General features: G+C 43.4%; 1 protein-coding gene across 1 annotated transcript in view; it reads left to right on the top strand.

The window, feature by feature from the left end:
* LOC139386206 (small G protein signaling modulator 2) overlaps positions 1-14,548 on the top strand; it is a 225,032-nt gene that overhangs the window by 195,611 nt on the left and 14,873 nt on the right. The gene's annotated exons all lie outside the window — the stretch shown is intronic.

The following is a 14,548-nucleotide window of genomic DNA, read 5'->3' as shown; positions in this document are numbered from 1 at the left end:
GTTAATATAACACTGTACCAGGGGATGTTTGTGTTAATATAACACTGTACCAGGGGATGTTTGTGTTAATATAGCACTGTACCAGGGGATGGTCTGGTTAATATAGCACTGTACCAGGGGATGGTCTGGTTAATATAGCACTGTACCAGGGGATGTTTGTGTTAATATAGCACTGTACCAGGGGATGTTTGTGTTAATATAGCACTGTACCAGGGGATGTTTGTGTTAATATAGCACTGTACCAGGGGATGTTTGTGTTAATATAGCACTGTGCCAGGGGATGGTCTGGTTAATATAGCACTGTACCAGGGGATGTTTGTGTTAATATAACACTGTACCAGGGGATGTTTGTTTTAATATAACACTGTACCAGGGGATGTTTGTGTTAATATAGCACTATGCCAGGGGATGTTTGTGTTAATATAGCACTGTACCAGGGGATGTTTGTGTTAATATAGCACTGTACCAGGGGATGTTTGTGTTAATATAGCACTGTACCAGGGGATGTTTGTGTTAATATAGCACTGTACCAGGGGATGTTTGTGTTAATATAACACTGTACCAGGGGATGTTTGTGTTAATATAATACTGTACCAGGGGATGGTCTGGTTAATATAACACTGTACCAGGGGATGTTTGTGTTAATATAGCACTGTACCAGGGGATGTTTGTGTTAATATAACACTGTACCAGGGGATGTTTGTGTTAATATAATACTGTACCAGGGGATGGTCTGGTTAATATAACACTGTACCAGGGGATGTTTTTGTTAATATAGCACTGTACCAGGGGATGGTCTGGTTAATATAGCACTGTACCAGGGGATGTTTGTGTTAATATAGCACTGTACCAGGGGATGGTCTGGTTAATATAGCACTGTACCAGGGGATGTTTGTGTTAATATAGCACTGTACCAGGGGATGTTTGTGTTAATATAGCACTGTACCAGGGGATGTTTGTGTTAATATAGCTCTGTGCCAGGGGATGGTCTGGTTAATATAGCACTGTGCCAGGGGATGGTCTGGTTAATATAACACTGTACCAGGGGATGGTCTGGTTAATATAGCACTGTGCCAGGGATGTTTGTGTTAATATAACACTGTGCCAGGGGATGGTCTGGTTAATATAGCACTGTGCCAGGGGATGGTCTGGTTAATATAGCACTGTACCAGGGGATGGTCTGGTTAATATAGCACTGTACCAGGGGATGTTTGTGTTAATATAGCACTGTACCAGGGGATGGTCTGGTTAATATAGCACTGTACCAGGGGATGTTTGTGTTAATATAACACTGTGCCAGGGGATGGTCTGGTTAATATAGCACTGTGTCATGCCAGGGGATGGTCTGGTTAATATAACACTGTACCAGGGGATGGTCTGGTTAATATAGCACTGTACCAGGGGATGTTTGTGTTAATATAGCACTGTACCAGGGGATGTTTGTGTTAATATAGCACTGTACCAGGGGATGTTTGTGTTAATATAGCACTGTTCCAGGGGATGTTTGTGTTAATATAACACTGTACCAGGGGATGGTCAGGTTAATATAACACTGTACCAGGGGATGTTTGTGTTAATATAACACTGTACCAGGGGATGTTTGTGTTAATATAACACTGTACCAGGGGATGTTTGTGTTAATATAACACTGTACCAGGGGATGGTCTGGTTAATATAACACTGTACCAGGGGATGGTCTGGTTAATATAGCACTGTACCAGGGGATGGTCTGGTTAATATAGCACTGTACCAGGGGATGGTCTGGTTAATATAACACTGTACCAGGGGATGGTCTGGTTAATATAACACTGTGCCAGGGGATGGTCTGGTTAATATAGCACTGTGCCAGGGGATGGTCTGGTTAATATAGCACTGTGCCAGGGGATGGTCTGGTTAATATAACACTGTGCCAGGGGATGGTCTGGTTAATATAGCACTGTGCCAGGGGATGGTCTGGTTAATATAGCACTGTACCAGGGGATGGTCTGGTTAATATAGCACTGTACCAGGGGATGGTCTGGTTAATATAGCACTGTGCCAGGGGATGGTCTGGTTAATATAACACTGTGCCAGGGGATGGTCTGGTTAATATAGCACTGTGCCAGGGGATGGTCTGGTTAATATAGCACTGTGCCAGGGGATGTTTGTGTTAATATAGCACTGTACCAGGGGATGTTTGTGTTAATATAACACTGTACCAGGGGATGTTTGTGTTAATATAGCACTGTACCAGGGGATGTTTGTGTTAATATAACACTGTACCAGGGGATGTTTGTTTTAATATAACACTGTACCAGGGGATGTTTGTGTTAATATAGCACTATGCCAGGGGATGGTCTGGTTAATATAGCACTATACCAGGGGATGTTTGTGTTAATATAGCACTGTACCAGGGGATGTTTGTGTTAATATAACACTGTACCAGGGGATGTTTGTGTTAATATAGCACTGTACCAGGGGATGGTCTGGTTAATATAGCACTGTACCAGGGGATGGTCTGGTTAATATAGCACTGTACCAGGGGATGGTCTGGTTAATATAACACTGTACCAGGGGATGTTTGTGTTAATATAACACTGTACCAGGGGACGGTCTGGTTAATATAACACTGTACCAGGGGATGGTCTGGTTAATATAACACTGTACCAGGGGATGGTCTGGTTAATATAGCACTGTACCAGGGGATGTTTGTGTTAATATAGCACTGTACCAGGGGATGGTCTGGTTAATATAACACTGTACCAGGGGATGGTCTGGTTAATATAACACTGTACCAGGGGATGGTCTGGTTAATATAACACTGTACCAGGGGATGGTCTGGTTAATATAGCACTGTACTAGGGGATGTTTGTGTTAATTTAGCACTGTGCCAGGGGATGGTCTGGTTAATATAATACTGTACCAGGGGATGTTTGTGTTAATATAGCACTGTACCAGGGGATGGTCTGGTTAATATAGCACTGTACCAGGGGATGTTTGTGTTAATATAGCACTGTACCAGGGGATGGTCTGGTTAATATAGCACTGTACCAGGGGATGTTCTGGTTAATATAACACTGTACCAGGGGATGGTCTGGTTAATATAGCACTGTACCAGGGGATGGTCTGGTTAATATAACACTCTACCAGGGGATGTTTGTGTTAATATAGCACTGTGCCAGGTGGATGGTCTGGTTAATATAGCACTGTACCAGGGGATGGTCTGGTTAATATAACACTGTGCCAGGGGATGTTTGTTAATATAACACTGTACCAGGGGATGGTCTGGTTAATATAACACTGGTCTGGTTAATATAACACTGTGCCAGGGGATGTTCTGGTTAATATAGCACTGTGCCAGGGGATGGTCTGGTTAATATAACACTGTGCCAGGGGATGGTCTGGTTAATATAGCACTGTGCCAGGGGATGGTCTGGTTAATATAGCACTGTACCAGGGGATGGTCTGGTTAATATAGCACTGTACCAGGGGATGGTCTGGTTAATATAGCACTGTGCCAGGGGATGGTCTGGTTAATATAGCACTGTGCCAGGGGATGGTCTGGTTAATATGTCACTGTACCAGGGGATGGTCTGGTTAATATAGCACTGTGCCAGGGGATGGTCTGGTTAATATAGCACTGTGCCAGGGGATGGTCTGGTTAATATAACACTGTGCCAGGGGATGTTTGTGTTAATATAACACTGTACCAGGGGATGTTTGTGTTAATATAGCACTGTACCAGGGGATGGTCTGGTTAATATAGCACTGTACCAGGGGATGGTCTGGTTAATATAGCACTGTACCAGGGGATGTTTGTGTTAATATAGCACTGTACCAGGGGATGTTTGTGTTAATATAGCACTGTACCAGGGGATGTTTGTGTTAATATAGCACTGTACCAGGGGATGTTTGTGTTAATATAGCACTGTGCCAGGGGATGGTCTGGTTAATATAGCACTGTACCAGGGGATGTTTGTGTTAATATAACACTGTACCAGGGGATGTTTGTTTTAATACAACACTGTACCAGGGGATGTTTGTGTTAATATAGCACTATGCCAGGGGATGGTCTGGTTAATATAGCACTATACCAGGGGATGTTTGTGTTAATATAGCACTGTACCAGGGGATGTTTGTGTTAATATAGCACTGTACCAGGGGATGTTTGTGTTAATATAGCACTGTACCAGGGGATGGTCTGGTTAATATAACACTGTACCAGGGGATGGTCTGGTTAATATAGCACTGTACCAGGGGATGTTTGTGTTAATATAGCACTGTACCAGGGGATGTTTGTGTTAATATAGCACTGTACCAGGGGATGTTTGTGTTAATATAGCTCTGTGCCAGGGGATGGTCTGGTTAATATAGCACTGTGCCAGGGGATGGTCTGGTTAATATAACACTGTACCAGGGGATGGTCTGGTTAATATAGCACTGTGCCAGGGGATGTTTGTGTTAATATAACACTGTGCCAGGGGATGGTCTGGTTAATATAGCACTGTGCCAGGGGATGGTCTGGTTAATATAGCACTGTACCAGGGGATGTTTGTGTTAATATAACACTGTGCCAGGGGATGGTCTGGTTAATATAACACTTTACCAGGGGATGTTTGTGTTAATATAGCACTGTACCAGGGGATGTTTGTGTTAATATAGCACTGTACCAGGGGATGGTCTGGTTAATATAGCACTGTACCAGGGGATGTTTGTGTTAATATAACACTGTGCCAGGGGATGGTCTGGTTAATATAACACTTTACCAGGGGATGTTTGTGTTAATATAGCACTGTACCAGGGGATGTTTGTGTTAATATAACACTGTACCAGGGGATGTTTGTGTTAATATAGCACTGTACCAGGGGATGGTCTGGTTAATATAGCACTGTACCAGGGGATGGTCTGGTTAATATAGCACTGTATCAGGGGATGTTTGTGTTAATATAACACTGTACCAGGGGATGTTTGTTTTAATATAACACTGTACCAGGGGATGTTTGTGTTAATATAGCACTATGCCAGGGGATGGTCTGGTTAATATAGCACTATACCAGGGGATGTTTGTGTTAATATAGCACTGTACCAGGGGATGTTTGTGTTAATATAACACTGTACCAGGGGATGTTTGTGTTAATATAGCACTGTACCAGGGGATGGTCTGGTTAATATAGCACTGTACCAGGGGATGGTCTGGTTAATATAGCACTGTACCAGGGGATGGTCTGGTTAATATAACACTGTACCAGGGGATGTTTGTGTTAATATAACACTGTACCAGGGGACGGTCTGGTTAATATAACACTGTACCAGGGGATGGTCTGGTTAATATAACACTGTACCAGGGGATGGTCTGGTTAATATAGCACTGTACCAGGGGATGGTCTGGTTAATATAACACTGTACCAGGGGATGTTTGTGTTAATATAGCACTGTACCAGGGGATGGTCTGGTTAATATAGCACTGTACCAGGGGATGGTCTGGTTAATATAACTCTGTACCAGGGGATGGTCTGGTTAATATAGCACTGTACTAGGGGATGTTTGTGTTAATTTAGCACTGTGCCAGGGGATGGTCTGGTTAATATAATACTGTACCAGGGGATGTTTGTGTTAATATAGCACTGTACCAGGGGATGGTCTGGTTAATATAGCACTGTACCAGGGGATGTTTGTGTTAATATAGCACTGTACCAGGGGATGGTCTGGTTAATATAGCACTGTACCAGGGGATGTTTGTGTTAATATAGCACTGTACCAGGGGATGTTTGTGTTAATATAGCACTGTACCAGGGGATGTTTGTGTTAATATAGCTCTGTGCCAGGGGATGGTCTGGTTAATATAGCACTGTGCCAGGGGATGGTCTGGTTAATATAACACTGTACCAGGGGATGGTCTGGTTAATATAGCACTGTGCCAGGGGATGTTTGTGTTAATATAACACTGTGCCAGGGGATGGTCTGGTTAATATAGCACTGTGCCAGGGGATGGTCTGGTTAATATAGCACTGTACCAGGGGATGTTTGTGTTAATATAGCACTGTACCAGGGGATGGTCTGGTTAATATAGCACTGTACCAGGGGATGTTTGTGTTAATATAACACTGTACCAGGGGATGTTTGTGTTAATATAACACTGTACCAGGGGATGTTTGTGTTAATATAACACTGTACCAGGGGATGGTCTGGTTAATATAACACTGTACCAGGGGATGGTCTGGTTAATATAACACTGTACCAGGGGATGGTCTGGTTAATATAACACTGTGCCAGGGGATGTTTGTGTTAATTTAGCACTGTGCCAGGGGATGGTCTGGTTAATATAACACTGTGCCAGGGGATGTTTGTGTTAATATAGCACTGTGCCAGGGGATGGTCTGGTTAATATAACACTGTGCCAGGGGATGTTTGTGTTAATATAGCACTGTGCCAGGGGATGGTCTGGTTAATATAACACTGTGCCAGGGGATGTTTGTGTTAATATAGCACTGTGCCAGGGGATGGTCTGGTTAATATAACACTGTGCCAGGGGATGTTTGTGTTAATATAGCACTGTGCCAGGGGATGGTCTGGTTAATATAACACTGTGCCAGGGGATGTTTGTGTTAATATAGCACTGTGCCAGGGGATGGTCTGGTTAATATAACACTGTGCCAGGGGATGTTTGTGTTAATATAGCACTGTGCCAGGGGATGGTCTGGTTAATATAACACTGTGCCAGGGGATGTTTGTGTTAATATAGCACTGTGCCAGGGGATGGTCTGGTTAATATAACACTGTGCCAGGGGATGTTTGTGTTAATATAGCTCTGTACCAGGGGATGTTTGTGTTAATATAACACTGTACCATGGGATGGTCTGGTTAATATAACACTGTACCAGGGGATGTTTGTGTTAATATAGCACTGTGCCAGGGGATGGTCTGGTTAATATAGCACTGTACCAGGGGATGGTCTGGTTAATATAACACTGTGCCAGGGGATGTTTGTTTTAATATAGCACTGTACCAGGGGATGGTCTGGTTAATATAAGACTGTACCAGGGGATGGTCTGGTTAATATAACACTGTGCCAGGGGATGGTCTGGTTAATATAAGACTGTACCAGGGGATGGTCTGGTTAATATAACACTCTACCAGGGGATGTTTGTGTTAATATAGCACTGTGCCAGGGGATGGTCTGGTTAATATAGCACTGTACCAAGGGATGGTCTGGTTAATATAACACTGTGCCAGGGGATGTTTGTTTTAATATAGCACTGTGCCAGGGGATGGTCTGGTTAATATAGCACTGTACCAGGGGATGGTCTGGTTAATATAACACTGTACCAGGGGATGGTCTGGTTAATATAACACTGTACCAGGGGATGTTTGTGTTAATATAGCACTGTGCCAGGGGATGGTCTGGTTAATATAGCACTGTACCAGGGGATGGTCTGGTTAATATAACACTGTGCCAGGGGATGTTTGTTTTAATATAGCACTGTACCAGGGGATGGTCTGGTTAATATATCACTGTACCAGGGGATGTTTGTGTTAATATAGCACTGTACCAGGGAATGGTCTGGTTAATATAGCACTGTACCAGGGGATGTTTGTGTTAATATATCACTGTACCAGGGGATGGTCTGGTTAATATAGCACTGTACCAGGGGATTTTCTGGTTAATATAGCTCTGTGCCAGGGGATGTTTGTGTTAATATAGCACTGTACCAGGGGATGTTTGTGTTAATATAACACTGTACCAGGGGATGTTTGTGTTAATATAGCACTGTACCAGGGGATGTTTCTGTTAATATAACACTGTACCAGGGGATGTTTGTGTTAATATAACACTGTACCAGGGGATGGTCTGGTTAATATAGCACTGTACCAGGGGATGGTCTGGTTAATATAGCACTGTACCAGGGGATGGTCTGGTTAATATAGCACTGTTCCAGGGGATGGTCTGGTTAATATAGCACTGTACCAGGGGATGTTTGTGTTAATATAACACTGTACCAGGGGATGGTCTGGTTAATATAGCACTGTACCAGGGGATGGTCTGGTTAATATAGCACTGTACCAGGGGATGGTCTGGTTAATATAGCACTGTACCAGGGGATGGTCTGGTTAATATAGCACTGTACCAGGGGATGGTCTGGTTAATATAGCACTGTACCAGGGGATGGTCTGGTTAATATAACACTGTACCAGGGGATGTTTGTGTTAATATAACACTGTACCAGGGGATGGTCTGGTTAATATAACACTGTACCAGGGGATGGTCTGGTTAATATATCACTGTACCAGGGGATGTTTGTGTTAATATAACACTGTACCAGGGGATGGTCTGGTTAATATAACACTGTACCAGGGGATGGTCTGGTTGATATAACACTGTACCAGGGGATGTTTGTGTTAATATAACACTGTACCAGGGGATGTTTGTGTTAATATAACACTGTACCAGGGGATGGTCTGGTTAATATAACACTGTACCAGGGGATGTTTGTGTTAATATAACACTGTACCAGGGGATGTTTGTGTTAATATAACACTGTACCAGGGGATGTTTGTTTTAATATAACACTGTACCAGGGGATGTTTGTGTTAATATAGCACTGTACCAGGGGATGTTTGTGTTAATATAACACTGTACCAGGGGATGTTTGTGTTAATATAGCACTGTACCAGGGGATGGTCTGGTTAATATAGCACTGTACCAGGGGATGGTCTGGTTAATATAGCACTGTACCAGGGGATGGTCTGGTTAATATAACACTGTACCAGGGGATGTTTGTGTTAATATAACACTGTACCAGGGGACGGTCTGGTTAATATAACACTGTACCAGGGGATGGTCTGGTTAATATAACACTGTACCAGGGGATGGTCTGGTTAATATAGCACTGTACCAGGGGATGGTCTGGTTAATATAGCACTGTAACAGGGGATGGTCTGGTTAATATAACACTGTACCAGGGGATGTTTGTGTTAATATAACACTGTACCAGGGGATGGTCTGGTTAATATAGCACTGTACCAGGGGATGGTCTGGTTAATATAGCACTGTGCCAGGGGATGGTCTGGTTAATATAACACTGTGCCAGGGGATGGTCTGGTTAATATAGCACTGTACTAGGGGATGTTTGTGTTAATTTAGCACTGTGCCAGGGGATGGTCTGGTTAATATAATACTGTACCAGGGGATGTTTGTGTTAATATAGCACTGTACCAGGGGATGTTTGTGTTAATATAGCTCTGTGCCAGGGGATGGTCTGGTTAATATAGCACTGTGCCAGGGGATGGTCTGGTTAATATAGCACTGTACCAGGGGATGGTCTGGTTAATATAACACTGTACCAGGGGATGGTCTGGTTAATATAGCACTGTGCCAGGGGATGTTTGTGTTAATATAACACTGTGCCAGGGGATGGTCTGGTTAATATAGCACTGTGCCAGGGGATGGTCTGGTTAATATATCACTGTACCAGGGGATTGTCTGGTTAATATAGCACTGTACCAGGGGATGGTCTGGTTAATATAGCACTGTGCCAGGGGATGGTCTGGTTAATATAGCAATGTACCAGGGGATGGTCTGGTTAATATAGCACTGTGCCAGGGGATGGTCTGGTTAATATAACACTGTACCACGGGATGGTCTGGTTAATATAACACTGTACCAGGGGATGGTCTGGTTAATATAACACTGTACCAGGGGATGGTCTGGTTAATATAACACTGTGCCAGGGGATGGTCTGGTTAATATAACACTGTACCAGGGGATGTTTGTGTTAATATAACACTGTACCAGGGGATGGTCTGGTTAATATAGCACTGTACCAGGGGATGGTCTGGTTAATATAGCACTGTGCCAGGGGATGGTCTGGTTAATATAACACTGTGCCAGGGGATGGTCTGGTTAATATAGCACTGTACTAGGGGATGTTTGTGTTAATTTAGCACTGTGCCAGGGGATGGTCTGGTTAATATAATACTGTACCAGGGGATGTTTGTGTTAATATAGCACTGTACCAGGGGATGTTTGTGTTAATATAGCTCTGTGCCAGGGGATGGTCTGGTTAATATAGCACTGTGCCAGGGGATGGTCTGGATAATATAGCACTGTTCCAGGGGATGGTCTGGTTAATATAACACTGTTCCAGGGGATGGTCTGGTTAATATAGCACTGTGCCAGGGGATGTTTGTGTTAATATAACACTGTGCCAGGGGATGGTCTGGTTAATATAGCACTGTGCCAGGGGATGGTCTGGTTAATATATCACTGTACCAGGGGATTGTCTGGTTAATATAGCACTGTACCAGGGGATGGTCTGGTTAATATAGCACTGTGCCAGGGGATGGTCTGGTTAATATAGCAATGTACCAGGGGATGGTCTGGTTAATATAGCACTGTGCCAGGGGATGGTCTGGTTAATATAACACTGTACCACGGGATGGTCTGGTTAATATAACACTGTACCAGGGGATGGTCTGGTTAATATAACACTGTACCAGGGGATGGTCTGGTTAATATAACACTGTGCCAGGGGATGGTCTGGTTAATATAACACTGTGCCAGGGGATGGTCTGGTTAATATAGCACTGTGCCAGGGGATGGTCTGGTTAATATAGCACTGTACCAGGGGATGGTCTGGTTAATATAGCTCTGTACCAGGGGATGGTCTGGTTAATATAACACTGTGCCAGGGGATGGTCTGGTTAATATAGCACTGTGCCAGGGGATGGTCTGGTTAATATAGCACTGTACCAGGGGATGGTCTGGTTAATATAACACTGTACCAGGGAATGGTCTGGTTAATATAACACTGTACCAGGGGATGTTTGTGTTAATATAGCACTGTACCAGGGGATGGTCTGGTTAATATAACACTGTACCAGGGGATGGTCTGGTTAATATAACACTGTACCAGGGGATGTTTGTGTTAATATAGCACTGTACCAGGGGATGTTTGTGTTAATATAACACTGTACCAGGGGATGGTCTGGTTAATATAGCACTGTACCAGGGGATGGTCTGGTTAATATAGCACTGTGCCAGGGGATGGTCTGGTTAATATAACACTGTGCCAGGGGATGGTCTGGTTAATATAGCACTGTACTAGGGGATGTTTGTGTTAATTTAGCACTGTGCCAGGGGATGGTCTGGTTAATATAATACTGTACCAGGGGATGTTTGTGTTAATATAGCACTGTACCAGGGGATGTTTGTGTTAATATAGCTCTGTGCCAGGGGATGGTCTGGTTAATATAGCACTGTGCCAGGGGATGGTCTGGTTAATATAGCACTGTACCAGGGGATGGTCTGGTTAATATAACACTGTACCAGGGGATGGTCTGGTTAATATAGCACTGTGCCAGGGGATGTTTGTGTTAATATAACACTGTGCCAGGGGATGGTCTGGTTAATATAGCACTGTGCCAGGGGATGGTCTGGTTAATATATCACTGTACCAGGGGATTGTCTGGTTAATATAGCACTGTACCAGGGGATGGTCTGGTTAATATAGCACTGTGCCAGGGGATGGTCTGGTTAATATAGCAATGTACCAGGGGATGGTCTGGTTAATATAGCACTGTGCCAGGGGATGGTCTGGTTAATATAACACTGTACCACGGGATGGTCTGGTTAATATAACACTGTACCAGGGGATGGTCTGGTTAATATAACACTGTACCAGGGGATGGTCTGGTTAATATAACACTGTGCCAGGGGATGGTCTGGTTAATATAACACTGTGCCAGGGGATGGTCTGGTTAATATAGCACTGTGCCAGGGGATGGTCTGGTTAATATAGCACTGTACCAGGGGATGGTCTGGTTAATATAGCTCTGTACCAGGGGATGGTCTGGTTAATATAACACTGTGCCAGGGGATGGTCTGGTTAATATAGCACTGTGCCAGGGGATGGTCTGGTTAATATAGCACTGTACCAGGGGATGGTCTGGTTAATATAACACTGTACCAGGGAATGGTCTGGTTAATATAACACTGTACCAGGGGATGTTTGTGTTAATATAGCACTGTACCAGGGGATGGTCTGGTTAATATAACACTGTACCAGGGGATGGTCTGGTTAATATAACACTGTACCAGGGGATGTTTGTGTTAATATAGCACTGTACCAGGGGATGGTCTGGTTAATATAGCACTGTACCAGGGGATGGTCTGGTTAATATAACACTGTACCAGGGGATGGTCTGGTTAATATAACACTGTACCAGGGGATGTTTGTGGAAAATGAAGTTGCTTACATTCCTCTCTTTGTAGCAGTCAGCAAATAGTGTCTCTGGATTGTCCTCGAGGAGCTTCTTTTAGTACTTATTCCAGTGTTATTGTTAATATCCAAGGGTACTGTACTGTGATGACATCTGCATTTGGATGGGGGAGGCCGTAAAACTCTGCTGCCATTGGCTCAACATTTTTCACACCCTTCACTTCACACGTCAGTGCTAATTCAAGTTGCAGCCACGTCTGTTCTGTCCTAGCAGCTTGGCTATTTTATTTATTAAGCTTTACAAAATAACCTACAGATTGTTGGCTTTTACTTTCAGCCTCCAGAAGTAGGTTCAGACTGAACGTTACTCACTCAGTGTTGTGTTGGATGGTATTTCCAGGTTCCGCTGTGTTTCTTCTGCAGGTTTTGGTTTGTTAGAAGTTTTTTTTTCTTGATAGTCTTTGGTAGTAAGAATCCATTTGGGTAATTTTGCTGCTTTGGTTCGAAGGTTTTGATGTAGAGGGTAGTGTATTGTTTTTGGCATCATTAAACTGAAGATTAATCATTACTAATTAATTAATTAATTATATTGAAGACTTAGTTTTTATCAAATGACTCTCTGTAGTTATTATTACGTGTTTAAACTGATTAATCATGTAACTGTAATTAACTAGGAAGTCGGGGCACCAAGGAAAATATTCAAATTACAAGGTTATAATTTAATTATTTACTTTACCTCACGTTAGTCTCATTCCAAACGTCGTAAATTGTTGGTTATCTGCACGAACCCAGTCTTCAATTGTCTTAAATAATTTATTTATTAACTAACTAAACAATCACAGAAGTGCACACACAAACAAACAAAATAAATATGGCTACAAGAAATGATAAGGGAATGTGCCCCTAGTGGGCTAAACCGGCATGGCAGCTTGTTAGACAAAGGGGGAGTGGGGGTCGACTAAGAAGTCACTACAGAGTTAATAATTATAACAATTGAAATGCTAATCCTTTGCACATGAACACTCACTCATTCAGGAACAATTGCAATCAATATATATATTTACGCTCAGTGTGTCATCTTGATCTTTGTTGAAAAGTTTGTTTCTGTTGGAGAGTCTGTCCGTCCTCGCTCTCTTAGAATGGATAGCTCAGAGTGACATTCATTCATGTCGTTATAGAATAGATGTTTCGGCGGTTGTCGTTCTTCGTGTTCAATGATACCGAATTCCTAGCTGCAGACTAGTAATTAATATCAAAGACTTGTTCTTATTCTGTCGGATGGTTAAAAGATTCAGCAGTCTGGTCTCAAACCTTGGCCCTCTCGTTATCGAAGTAAGCTGGTCTGCAACCTTTGTCCTCTCGTAATTGAGGGAAACATGGTCTGTTGAGAAATTCTCAAAGTTGGGGGTTTATTCGGGAGAGCAGAAAAAGCTGCCTCATGACACCAGGTCATAGCTGTGCTCATGGGCGGTCCTCTGATTTAGTTAAACTCAAAAGGGAATTGGAGTTTCCTTCATTAAACAGTCCAAAATCACATTACACAATTTTACAAACAGTATCCTCCTCACTCATTCATCTTATGCAACAATTAGATGTAAAACTCATATCTGAGGCTATTATATATATGGAAATGTGGCCGTATTGCCTCCCATGAGTTTCACAAAATTGTACCAAACGGACCAGTTCATAGCTGGATTCTTCACCGATCTTTTATACCTTCTCAGGAGCATAAATGTTGTTCAGACCTCAAGTTCTGTGAGGTGGAAGAAATTCCTTTGTTCTCTTCTATGAAAACTCTACTCTCTCTCTCTATACTGTGGCCATGAGGAGATAATCTCCTCCAGGAATTTACGACCTCTCTCTGACCACAGCAGCCTGGGTGTAGGGGACAGGGAGAGGGGGATGGGGCTTGCTGTACCCAAAGAGGGCAACGTCATGACAGTAGTATCCTGTATAAGTCCTTGCAAAAAAATCCAAGTTTATCTACATTTATCCAACTATAATTGATGATTTCTCCTCTCTCCCTCCTCTCTCTGCTCCCTCTCTCTTCTCCTCTCTCTCCCTCCTCTCCCTCCTCTCTCCCTCCTCTCTTTCCTCCCTCTCTCTCCTCCCTCACTCTCCTCTCTCTCCCTCCTCTCTCTGCTCCCTCTCTCCTCCCTCTCTTCCTCCTCTCTCCCTCCTCTCTCTCCTCCCTCTCCCTCCTCTCTCCCTTATCTCTCTCCTCCCTCTCCCTCCCCTCTCTCCTCCTTCTCCCTCCTCGCTCTCCTCTCCTCCATCTCTTTCCTCCCTCTCTTCCTCCTCTCTCCCTCCTCTCTCTCCTCCCTCTCCCTCTTCTCTCTCCTCCCTCTCCC

The sequence above is a fragment of the Oncorhynchus clarkii genome, chromosome 27 (genome assembly GCF_045791955.1).
Source record: "Oncorhynchus clarkii lewisi isolate Uvic-CL-2024 chromosome 27, UVic_Ocla_1.0, whole genome shotgun sequence".
Lineage (NCBI taxonomy): Eukaryota > Metazoa > Chordata > Actinopteri > Salmoniformes > Salmonidae > Oncorhynchus > Oncorhynchus clarkii.
Note: the sequence above shows the minus strand (reverse complement) of the source record. Positions and strands in the feature narration are given on the sequence as shown.